This window comes from Astyanax mexicanus, unplaced genomic scaffold (assembly GCF_023375975.1).
Source record: "Astyanax mexicanus isolate ESR-SI-001 unplaced genomic scaffold, AstMex3_surface scaffold_46, whole genome shotgun sequence".
In the NCBI taxonomy this organism is placed as follows: Eukaryota; Metazoa; Chordata; class Actinopteri; order Characiformes; family Acestrorhamphidae; genus Astyanax; species Astyanax mexicanus.
Window position 1 is genome coordinate 170,504 of NW_026040056.1, and position 13,603 is coordinate 184,106.

The 13,603-nt window shown below is 42.6% G+C and overlaps 1 pseudogene; it reads left to right on the forward strand.

Moving 5' to 3' along the window:
- Window positions 1-8,998, forward strand: part of LOC125795253 (interferon-induced protein 44-like) — a 32,085-nt pseudogene extending 23,087 nt beyond the window's left edge.
- Window positions 8,999-13,603: the final 4,605 nt, after the last annotated feature.

Consider the following 13,603-nt stretch of genomic DNA (forward strand, 5'->3'; position numbering starts at 1 on the left):
CTATAAACACACTGCTCTATAAACACACTGATCTAGAAACACACTGCTCTATAAACACACTTATCTATAAACACACTGATCTATAAACACACTGCTCTATAAACACACTGCTCTATAAACACACTGCTCTGTAAACACATTGACCTATAAATACACTGCTCTAGACACACTCAGCTCTGTAAACACTCAGCTCTATAAACACACTGCTCTATAAACACTCAGCGCTATAAACACACTGCTCTGTAAACACACTGCTCTATAAACACACTGATCTATAAACACTCAGCTCTGTAAACACACTGCTCTATAAACACACTGCTCTATAAACACACTGACCTATAAACACACTGATCTATAAACACACTGCTCTATAAACACTCAGCTCTGTAAACACACTGCTCTATAAACACACTGATCTTTAAACACACTGCTCTATAAACACACTGATCTATAAAAGCACTGCTCTATAAACACACTGCTCTATAAACACACTGCTCTATAAACACACTGACCTATAAACACACTGATCTATAAACACTCTGCTCTATAAACACTCAGCACTATAAACACACTGCTCTATAAACACACTGCTCTATAAACAGTCAGCGCTATAAACACTCAGCTCTGTAAACACACTGCTCTACAAACACACTGCTCTATAAACACACTGACCTATAAACACACTGATCTATAAACACACTGCTCTATAAACACTCAGCTCTGTAAACACACTGCTCTATAAAAACACTGCTCTATAAACACACTGATCTATAAACACACTGCTCTATAAACACTCAGCTCTGTAAACACACTGATCTATAAACACACTGCTCTGTAAACACTCAGCTCTGTAAACACACTGCTCTATAAACACACTGCTCTATAAACACACTGCTCTATAAACACTCAGCGCTATAAACACACTGCTCTATAAACACACTGATCTAGAAACACACTGCTCTATAAACACACTGATCTAGAAACACACTGATCTAGAAACACACTGATCTAGAAACACACTGCTCTATAAACACACTGATCTATAAACACACTGCTCTATAAACACACTGATCTATAAACACCTAGCTCTGTAAACACACTGCTCTATAAACACACTGCTCTATAAACACACTGCTCTATAAACACACTGACCTATAAATACACTGCTCTATAAACACACTGATCTATAAACACTCAGCTCTGTAAACACACTGCTCTATAAACACACTGCTTTATAAACACTCACCGCTATAAACACACTGCTCTATAAACACACTGCTCTATAAACACTCAGCGCTATAAACACACTGCTCTGTAAACACACTGCTCTATAAACACACTGATCTATAAACACTCAGCTCTGTAAACACACTGCTCTATAAACACACTGCTCTATAAACACACTGCTCTATAAACACACTGACCTATAAACACACTGATCTATAAACACTCAGCACTATAAACACACTGCTCTATAAACAAACTGCTCTATAAACAGTCAGCGCTATAAACACTCAGCTTTGTAAACACACTGCTCTATAAACACACTGCTCTATAAACACACTGATCTATAAACACACTGCTCTATAAACACTCAGCGCTATAAACACACTGCTCTGTAAACTCACTGCTCTATAAAAACACTGCTCTATAAACACACTGCTCTATAAACACACTGATCTATAAAAACACTGATCTATAAACACACTGATCTATAAAAACACTGCTCTATAAACACACTGATCTATAAACACACTGCTCTATAAACACTCAGCGCTATAAACACACTGCTCTGTAAACACACTGCTCTATAAAAACACTGCTCTATAAACACACTGATCTATAAACACACTGCTCTATAAACACTCAGCTCTGTAAACACACTGATCTATAAACACACTGCTCTGTAAACACTCAGCTCTGTAAACACACTGCTCTATAAACACACTGCTCTATAAACACACTGCTCTATAAACACTCAGCGCTATAAACACACTGCTCTATAAACACACTGATCTAGAAACACACTGCTCTATAAACACACTGATCTAGAAACACACTGATCTAGAAACACACTGATCTAGAAACACACTGCTCTATAAACACACTGATCTATAAACACACTGCTCTATAAACACACTGATCTATAAACACCTAGCTCTGTAAACACACTGCTCTATAAACACACTGCTCTATAAACACACTGCTCTATAAACACACTGACCTATAAATACACTGCTCTATAAACACACTGATCTATAAACACTCAGCTCTGTAAACACACTGCTCTATAAACACACTGCTTTATAAACACTCACCGCTATAAACACACTGCTCTATAAACACACTGCTCTATAAACACTCAGCGCTATAAACACACTGCTCTGTAAACACACTGCTCTATAAACACACTGATCTATAAACACTCAGCTCTGTAAACACACTGCTCTATAAACACACTGCTCTATAAACACACTGCTCTATAAACACACTGACCTATAAACACACTGATCTATAAACACTCAGCACTATAAACACACTGCTCTATAAACAAACTGCTCTATAAACAGTCAGCGCTATAAACACTCAGCTCTGTAAACACACTGCTCTATAAACACACTGCTCTATAAACACACTGCTCTATAAACACACTGCTCTATAAACACTCAGCGCTATAAACACTCAGCTCTGTAAACACACTGCTCTATAAACACACTGCTCTGTAAACACACTGATCTATAAAAACACTGATCTATAAACACACTGATCTATAAAAACACTGCTCTATAAACACACTGCTTTATAAACACTCACCGCTATAAACACACTGCTCTATAAACACACTGCTCTATAAACACTCAGCGCTATAAACACACTGCTCTATAAACACACTTCTCTATAAACACACTGATCTATAAACACACTGCTCTATAAACACTCAGCGCTATAAACACACTGCTCTATAAACACACTGATCTATAAACACACTGCTCTATAAACACACTGCTCTATAAACACACTGATCTAGAAACACACTGCTCTATAAACACACTGCTCTATAAACACATTGACCTATAAATACACTGCTCTAGACACACTCAGCTCTGTAAACACTCAGCTCTATAAACACACTGCTCTATAAACACTCAGCGCTATAAACACACTGCTCTGTAAACACACTGCTCTATAAACACACTGATCTATAAACACTCAGCTCTGTAAACACACTGCTCTATAAACACACTGCTCTATAAACACACTGACCTATAAACACACTGATCTATAAACACACTGCTCTATAAACACTCAGCTCTGTAAACACTCAGCTCTGTAAACACACTGCTCTATAAACACATTGATCTTTAAACACACTGCTCTATAAACACACTGATCTATAAAAGCACTGCTCTATAAACACACTGCTCTATAAACACACTGCTCTATAAACACACTGACCTATAAACACACTGATCTATAAACACACTGCTCTATAAACACTCAGCACTATAAACACACTGCTCTATAAACACACTGCTCTATAAACAGTCAGCGCTATAAACACTCAGCTCTGTAAACACACTGCTCTATAAACACACTGCTCTATAAACACTCAGCGCTATAAACACTCAGCTCTGTAAACACACTGCTCTTTAAACACACTGCTCTATAAACACACTGACCTATAAACACACTGATCTATAAACACACTGCTCTATAAACACTCAGCTCTGTAAACTCACTGCTCTATAAAAACACTGCTCTATAAACACACTGCTCTATAAACACACTGATCTATAAAAACACTGATCTATAAACACACTGATCTATAAAAACACTGCTCTATAAACACACTGATCTATAAACACACTGCTCTATAAACACTCAGAGCTATAAACACACTGCTCTATAAACACACTGCTCTATAAACACAATGATCTATAAACACACTGCTCTATAAACACTCAGCGCTATAAACACACTGCTCTATAAACACACTGCTCTATAAACACTCAGCGCTATAAACACACTGCTCTATAAACACAATGATCTATAAACACACTGCTCTATAAACACACTGCTCTATAAACACTCAGCGCTATAAACACACTGCTCTATAAACACACTGATCTATAAACACTGCTCTATAAACACACTGCTTTATAAACACTCACCGCTATAAACACACTGCTCTATAAACACACTGCTCTATAAACACTCAGCGCTATAAACACACTGCTCTATAAACACACTGCTCTATAAACACTCAGCGCTATAAACACACTGCTCTATAAACACACTTCTCTATAAACACACTGATCTATAAACACACTGCTCTATAAACACTCAGCGCTATAAACACACTGCTCTGTAAACTCACTGCTCTATAAAAACACTGCTCTATAAACACACTGCTCTATAAACACACTGATCTATAAAAACACTGATCTATAAACACACTGATCTATAAAAACACTGCTCTATAAACACACTGATCTATAAACACACTGCTCTATAAACACTCAGCGCTATAAACACACTGCTCTATAAACACACTGCTCTATAAACACAATGATCTATAAACACACTGCTCTATAAACACTCAGCGCTATAAACACACTGCTCTATAAACACACTGCTCTATAAACACTCAGCGCTATAAACACACTGCTCTATAAACACACTGCTCTATAAACACAATGATCTATAAACACACTGCTCTATAAACACTCAGCGCTATAAACACACTGCTCTATAAACACACTGATCTATAAACACTGCTCTATAAACACACTGCTTTATAAACACTCACCGCTATAAACACACTGCTCTATAAACACACTGCTCTATAAACACTCAGCGCTATAAACACACTGCTCTATAAACACACTGCTCTATAAACACTCAGCGCTATAAACACACTGCTCTATAAACACACTTCTCTATAAACACACTGATCTATAAACACACTGCTCTATAAACACTCAGCGCTATAAACACACTGCTCTATAAACACACTGATCTATAAACACACTGCTCTATAAACACACTGCTCTATAAACACACTGATCTAGAAACACACTGCTCTATAAACACACTTATCTATAAACACACTGATCTATAAACACACTGCTCTATAAACACACTGCTCTATAAACACACTGCTCTGTAAACACATTGACCTATAAATACACTGCTCTAGACACACTCAGCTCTGTAAACACTCAGCTCTATAAACACACTGCTCTATAAACACTCAGCGCTATAAACACACTGCTCTGTAAACACACTGCTCTATAAACACACTGATCTATAAACACTCAGCTCTGTAAACACACTGCTCTATAAACACACTGCTCTATAAACACACTGCTCTATAAACACACTGACCTATAAACACACTGATCTATAAACACACTGCTCTATAAACACTCAGCTCTGTAAACACACTGCTCTATAAACACACTGATCTTTAAACACACTGCTCTATAAACACACTGATCTATAAAAGCACTGCTCTATAAACACACTGCTCTATAAACACACTGCTCTATAAACACACTGACCTATAAACACACTGATCTATAAACACTCTGCTCTATAAACACTCAGCACTATAAACACACTGCTCTATAAACACACTGCTCTATAAACAGTCAGCGCTATAAACACTCAGCTCTGTAAACACACTGCTCTACAAACACACTGCTCTATAAACACACTGACCTATAAACACACTGATCTATAAACACACTGCTCTATAAACACTCAGCTCTGTAAACACACTGCTCTATAAAAACACTGCTCTATAAACACACTGATCTATAAACACACTGCTCTATAAACACTCAGCTCTGTAAACACACTGATCTATAAACACACTGCTCTGTAAACACTCAGCTCTGTAAACACACTGCTCTATAAACACACTGCTCTATAAACACTCAGCGCTATAAACACACTGCTCTATAAACACACTGCTCTATAAACACACTGACCTATAAACACACTGATCTATAAACACACTGCTCTATAAACACTCAGCTCTGTAAACACACTGCTCTATAAAAACACTGCTCTATAAACACACTGCTCTATAAACACACTGTTCTATAAACACTCAGCTCTGTAAACACACTGATCTATAAACACACTGCTCTGTAAACACTCAGCTCTGTAAACACACTGCTCTATAAACACACTGATCTATAAACACACTGATCTATAAACACACTGATCTATAAACACACTGATCTATAAACACTCAGCTCTATAAACACTTAGCTCTATAAACACACTGCTCTATAAACACTCAGCTCTGTAAACATTCTGCTCTGTAAACATTCTGCTGTATAAACACTCAGCTCTATAAACACTCAGCTCTGTAAACATTCTGCTTTATAAACACTCAGCTCTGTAAACACTCAGCTCTGTAAACATTCTGCTTTTGTAAGGGCTGGTGGCCGACTGGGGCGTCCTCCAGGGCATCGGAGGGCGCGCCAGGCCAGCGCCGAGGGTTAGTTGGCTAATTATCAACACCTGCTTTCAACACCTTATTAGCAACGCCAACCAGCCACTAGGCGCTGGATCTTTGAAGCTCGTGAGAGCGAATCTATGCCCGTTTTTCGAGTGAGCCTCGGCTCTTTTCTCTTTCTGCTATCCCTTTGGAGAGAGTATGATCCAGCACCGCTGGCATACTCCTCCCGCAAAAGTATCTTCCTCTGTCCCTTTCTTCTCTCTCGAGTCTGCTGGAGATAGAGCTGTGTGCTCTCTCCTGTGTCTCTGTGTTTGTGTGTGTGTGTGTGTGTGGTAGCCGCTGCGAGGCGCGCGGTGTGCTCACCTGTTCTCTCCCCTCGCTGTTCCTCTTCTCTCTGGTGGAGCAGCGTTTAATCCAAAAGCACCCCAATTCACTTCTTTGTTTAGTTTGGAAGCTCTTTTGTTTTTACCTCGCTCCATAAGAGGTAGCCGTTAGCTTCCGCGGCGAGTCTTGTTTACATTCTCCCCTTCTCTTTCACTCACGCTGGGCGTGAGGTTTTGTTTTCCACCCGTTTTTCCCTGTCCGCCCGTTTTTCATTGCTCCGCCCCTTTCGGCGGAGGCTCTAAGGGCGAATAAAGCGGCCGCGTCCCAATCCGCTCGCTGGTTCAGTGGTTAGAGCATTGGGCTGCGGCCGTGACAGCCCAGGTTCGATCCCCGCGTGGAGCGGGGTTTAATAATAAATATATATACATAATATTATTATATAATATTATTATATATCCTATTTACGTAAATATATATACATAATATTATTATATAATATTATTATATCTCCTATATATATATATATATATATATATATATATATATATATATATATATATATATATATAGAGAGAGAGAGAGAGAGAGAGAGAGAGAGAGAGAGATATATTTAGATATATATATATATATTTATTTTTATTATTATTATTTTCCTTTTTCTTGGGTTTACCTGCTTTGAGATCTACTGCTCTGCACTTGGGTTCTAAAAACCTTCTGGGCTGGAGAGCTACTGCTCCCAACCCATTACAGCTTTATAAACACTCAGCTCTGTAAACACTCAGCTCTGTAAACACTCAGCTCTGTAAACACTCAGCTCTGTAAACACTCAGCTCTGTAATCAATTCATCAGCTCTCGGACTCCGGCTGATGATGGAGAAACAGCATGGCCCAAAATCATAGTGACAGTACCTTGGCCTGCTGGACATCTCAGAACCGCCAGTGTAACACACTCATTTCCCCTGTGTTCTGCAGAAATCCCTCAGGTGGTTTTCATGACGAAGGTGGATAAAGCGTGCCCCACGACGAAGGAGGATCTGAGTAAGATCTTACGGTGGCCGAGAAAGCCCAGCGCAGTGCAAATTGAAAAGGGCTGCAAAAGCACAAAACACATCCATCAAAATTACAACACAGGCGCAGCAAATAGAAAAACGCGCTGCAAATAGAAAAACGCGCTGCAAATAGAACCACAACACAACGGAAGTGAGTCACAACACAACGGAATTTTCCCGGGGGACCTTAAAAGATGCTGTACCAGCTGTATACAAAGGACAATAAGTGGCAAACAAGCTTCTGAAAAGTAAGTTATGTTTATTACCTGTGATTACCACGGTTGTGTGCATATTATTAAAAGTTCTGCTTCACAAAACGCCTTGTTTGCCACTTATTGTCCTTTGTACACATAGTGAAGTCCGAGACGTTACTGAAGACCCCCGGGAAAATTCCGTTGTGTTGTGACTCACTTCCGTTGTGTTGTGGTTCTATTTGCAGCGCGTTTTTCTATTTGCAGCGCGTTTTTCTAGTTGCAGCGCGTTTTTCTAGCTGCTGCGCCTGTGTTGTAATTTTGATGGATGTGTTTTGTGCTTTTGCAGCGCTTTTCAATTTGCACTGCGTTGGGCTTTCTCGTCCACCGTAAGATCTACACGAGCAAGAAGATCAAGGAGAAAGTGAGTGACTGTAGATCTGCAAACTGTACATTCTGATATAGACCCTTATAAAACTGATATAACACACAGTGTGTGTGTGTGTGTGTATCTGTGTGTGTGTGTGTATCTCTGTGTGTGTGTGTGTGTGTGTGTGTGCGCAGATGGAGGTGTGCAGTAATTTGCTGAACGTTCCAATGAACTGCATCTTCCCAGTCCAGAACTACCATGAAGAGAACAAGCTGGACCCGGTGCTGAACAGCCTGATGCTGGATGCCCTAAACCAGGTGGTCCACTGGGCCAACGACTACCTGAAGAGCGTCTACGAGTCGCAGAAACATGTCGAGTGATCGTACTCAGCAGTAGAACAGAACACCAATACACTGCTTAGCCGTAACTTTAGCACCACCTGCTTATTACTGCGTATGATCCTCTGCACTGCTACAACAGCTCTTTATTATATAATGTTCTTCATGAATGTGCTTTATATTACTGTTGTTCATTAATGTACTTTATTGTATACCCTGTTTTGAAACGTGAATAAAGGAAATGCCACATCATAAAATCTGATAATCCTCACAGTGTACTGATTTATTTTACAGCTTCTCCTCAACTAATGTAAAAAGCAATTTCACTAAGTAAAATCAGCTACATGCAAATGCCTCTGATTGACCACTGTTGTTGACCAACATAGTCTAATGGAAGGTTCTGTCTTCTATCCATTTAATAGGAAGCTGAAATATGAATCTGACATTCTATTTGCAGAGATTTCAGAACAAAAAATCTTTTAGTTTTACTATTTTACTGCATTTAGTGGACACTTTTATCCAAATCAATTTACAACTAATGATCATTATCATTTGCAATAGAGGACATAAAAAGGCAAAGATGAGGTTAGAAGTAGTTAGAATGTTAGGGATGTTAGGAGAGTAAGTGCTCTTTGAAGAACTCTGTCTGCCTAAGTTGGCTTCTGTGACACAATCTACAGGTGCGACAGGGAGAAGGCAGGCCTGCACTGTCTGACCTCTGGATTCTCGGGGGAAGAAGTTTGGCCTAGGTTGACTTCTATGGCACGAAATTCTGCAGGCAACCCAAAAGGTGCCAGTCGGACAACATATTGCGATATCAGACCTATGGATACTCAGAGGAAGGAGTTTGACCTACGTTAACTTCTGAGGTACGAAACTTTGCAGGCAACCCCAAAGATGTCAGTTGGACAACATATTTCGATTTTAGACATCTGGGTTGTCAGGGGAAGGAGCTTGACCCACATTGATTTCTGTGGCACGAAACTTCGCAAGCGATCACACATATGCCAGGTGGACAACATACTGCGATTTCAGACCTATGGATGCTCGGGGGAAAGAGTTTGGCCTACGTAACTTGCCTTCCTGATTAGCTTTTTCTTCCTCTCAATTTCTTCCTCTCTGTTGCTGTGATGCCACTCCCCCAGCAGTTAATCCCATAAAAAATGGTCAAGTCAAAGTCAAAGTGGTTTTTATTGTCATTTCAGCTATATACAGAGTACACAGTGAAATGAAACAACGTTCCTCCAGGGACCATGGTGCACATAAACACAGTGTAGACAGAACAATAGTGCAACAGTACAAAAGTGCAGACAGACAATACAACACAATACAGACAAAGTATAATAAATAACAAGACAGTGTGCAAATTATGCAGTGTGCAAAAAAGACCAGTGAGGTAGTAATTACCTCTATTACACAGTGTGCAATAGAGTCCAGTGAGGTAGTAGGGTTTTTAGTGCTTTCCATTTTCTGGGGTAAGTGGGGTAAGAGTGTGTGTGCATGAACAGAAAAAACATCAGTTCAGTCTCTGCAGTTGAGGAGTCTGATGGCTTGGGGGTGGAAGCTGTTGCAGAATCTGGTCGTGCTGGACCGGATGCTGCGGTACCTTCTTCCCGAAGGCAGGAGGGAGAACAGTTTGTGTGAGGGATGGGTGGGGTCATTCACAATGCTGGTTGCTTTGCGGATGCTGCGGGTGGTGTAAATGTCCGTGATGGAGGGGAGAGAGACGCCGATGATCCTCTCAGCTGTCCTCACAATACGCTGGAGGGTCTTGCGGTCAGAGACGGTGCAGGTCCCAAACCAGGCAGTGATGCAGCTGCTCAGGATGCTCTCAATGGTCCCTCTATAGAAAAGTGTGAGGATGGGTGGAGGGAGACGGGCCTTTCTCAGCTTCCGGAGGAAGTAGAGACGCTGCTGGGCTTTCTTGGCTGTAGAGCTGGTGTTCAGGGTCCAGGTGAGGTTATCTGCTAAGTGGACACCAAGGAACAATCTCCACAGAGGACCCGTCGATGTTGAGTGGAGAGTGGATGTGTTGTGCTCTCCTGAAGTCAACAACCATTTCCATTGTCTTGTCCACATTCAGGTGAAGGTTGTTGACTGTACACCAGTCTGTCAGCCGCTGCACCTCCTCTCTGTATGCTGACTCGTCGCCTTTGGTGATGAGACCCAGCACGGTTGTATCATCGGCGAACTTGATAAAGCTGTTAGAACTGTGTTTTGCAGCACAGTCATGAGTCAGCAGGGTGAACATCAGAGGACTCAGGACACTGCCCTGGGGGGCCCCAGTGTTCAGTGTGATGGTGCTGGAGGTGCTGCCCCCGAACCGGACTGACTGGGGTCTCCCCGTCAGAAAGTCCAGGATCCAGTTGCAGAGGGGGGTGTTGAGGCCGAGCGAGCTTAGCTTCCTGATGAGGTTCTGTGGGATGATGGTGTTGAATGCTGAACTGAAGTCTATAAACAGCATTCTGATGTAAGTGTCCTTCTTCTCCAGGTGGGTGAGGGAGAGATGAAGGGTGGTGGTGATGGCATCGTCCGTGGAGCGATTGGGACGATACGCAAACTGCAGGGGGTCCAGTGAAGAGGGCAGTCGTGTCTTGATGTTTCTCATGACTAGCCTCTCGAAGCACTTCATGATGATGGGTGTAAGTGCAACGGGACGGTAGTCATTGAGGCAGGACACTGTGGACTTCTTCGGCACGGGAACGATGGTGGTGGACTTGAGGCACGTTGGGACAGTGGCGCTGCACAGGGAGATGTTGAAGATGTCCGTGAGAACATCTGTCAGCTGGTCTGCGCACTCCCTGAGCACTCTGCCGGGGATGTTGTCTGGAGCTTTTCATGGGTTGACTCTGCGCAGAGTGTTCCTCACATCCACTGCAGTCAGGCACAACACCTGCTCGTCCGGCTTGGGCATGGTCTTTCTCGCCATCGTGTTGTTTTGTGCCTCAAACCGTGCATTAAAGTTGTTCAGGGCATCAGGGAGGGAGGCATCACGTTCACAGGACGGTGGCATTGTCCTGTAGTTGGTGATTGCCTGGATGCCCTGCCACATACACCGCGCGTCACCCGTGTCCTTGAAGTGGCTGTGGATTCTCTGGGCGTGTGCGCACTTTGCCTCTCTGATGGCTCTTGACAGGTCGGCTCTCGCTTTCCTCAGGGCCACCTTGTCACCCACTCTGAAGGCGGAGTCACGGGTCCTCAGCAGCGCACGTACCTCAGCAGTCATCCAAGGCTTCTGGTTTGGGCATGTAGTGATGGTCTTGGAGACAGTGACATCATCAATACACTTGCTGATGTAGCCAGTGACTGATGCTGCATACTCCTCCAAATCAACAGAATAGCCTTCAGTAGCAGCCTCCCTAAACATGTCCCATGCAGTGCACTCAAAACAGTCCTGAAGGGCAGAGATGGAGCCTGCCGGCCAGGTTTTCACCTGCTTCTGAACTGGTCTGGAGCGTCTGATGAGTGGTGTGTATGTTGGAGTCAGCCAAACACACATGTGGTCCGAGAAAGCGAGGTGGGGGCGGGGCTCCGCCCGGTACGCCCTGGGGATGTTTGTGTAAACAAGATCCAGCGCGCTCGCTCCTCTCGTTGCAAAGTCCACATGTTGATGGAATTTAGGGAGCACTGACTTGAGATTTGCGTGGTTGAAATCTCCGGCGATAATAAACAGTCCGTCTGGGTGTTTGTTCTGCAGATCGCTGATAGTCCGATAGAGTTCACACAGAGCCTCTTTAGCATTAGCACCAATGCTAGCGCTGGGTGGGATGTAGACAGCAGCTATTAGCACGGCGGAGAACTCCCGTACTAAATAAAAAGGTCTGCACTTGACTATCAGGAACTCCACCAGCGGAGAGCAGTGTTTGGCGACAGTCACAGCGTTGTTACACCATTCCGTGTTGATGTAAACACACACGCCTCCACCGCGGGTCTTCCCGGATAGAGTATAGTGCAGAGTATTCTGCAGAGTATAGTGTCTGACACACAATCCTTAAATCTAAAATTAATTTAGAGGCAACCCCAGAGGTGACATTTGGCCTACGTTAACTTCTGTGGCATGAAACTCTGCAGGCGATCATAAAGGCATGATTCTCTGATGGAAATCCCAGAGGGTCCAGTTGGACAGCATATTTTGATTTCAGACCTCTGGGTGCTCGAAGGAAGGAGTTTGGCCCACGTTAACTTCTGTGGCACGAAACTCTGCAGGCAACCCTAGAGGTGCTATATGGACAACATAGTGCAATTTCAGATGTCTGGGTTGTTGGGGGAAGGAGTTTGGCCTACGTTGACCTTTGTGAACCAAAACTTTACAGGCAATCCTACAAGTGCTATATGGACAACATATTTCGATTTCAGACCTCTAGGTGGTTGGGAGAAGGAGTTTGGCCTACGTTGACGTCTGTGGCACGAAACTCTGATAGCAACTCCAAAGGTGACAGTTGGACACTATACTGTGATTTCAGACCTCTTGGGAGTCAGGGGAAGCAGTTTGGCCCGCGTTGACTTCTGTGGCACAAAACTCTGCTGGCAACTCCAGAGGTACCAGTTGGACAACATACTGTGATTTCAGACCTCTTGGTGGTCGGGGGAAGGAGTGTGGCATACGATCACTTCAATGGCACGAAACTTTACAGAGAAAGCCAGATGTGCTATTTGGACATCGTATTCCAATTTCAGACCTCTGAGTTGTCAGGGGAAGGAGTTTGGCCTACGTTGACTTCAGTAACACGAAACTTTACAAACAACACCAGAAGTGCTATTCGGACAACATATTACAATTTCAGACCTCTGCGTTGTCAGGGGAAGGAGTTTGGCCTACATTGACTTCTGAGGCACGAAACTTTACAGGCAACCTC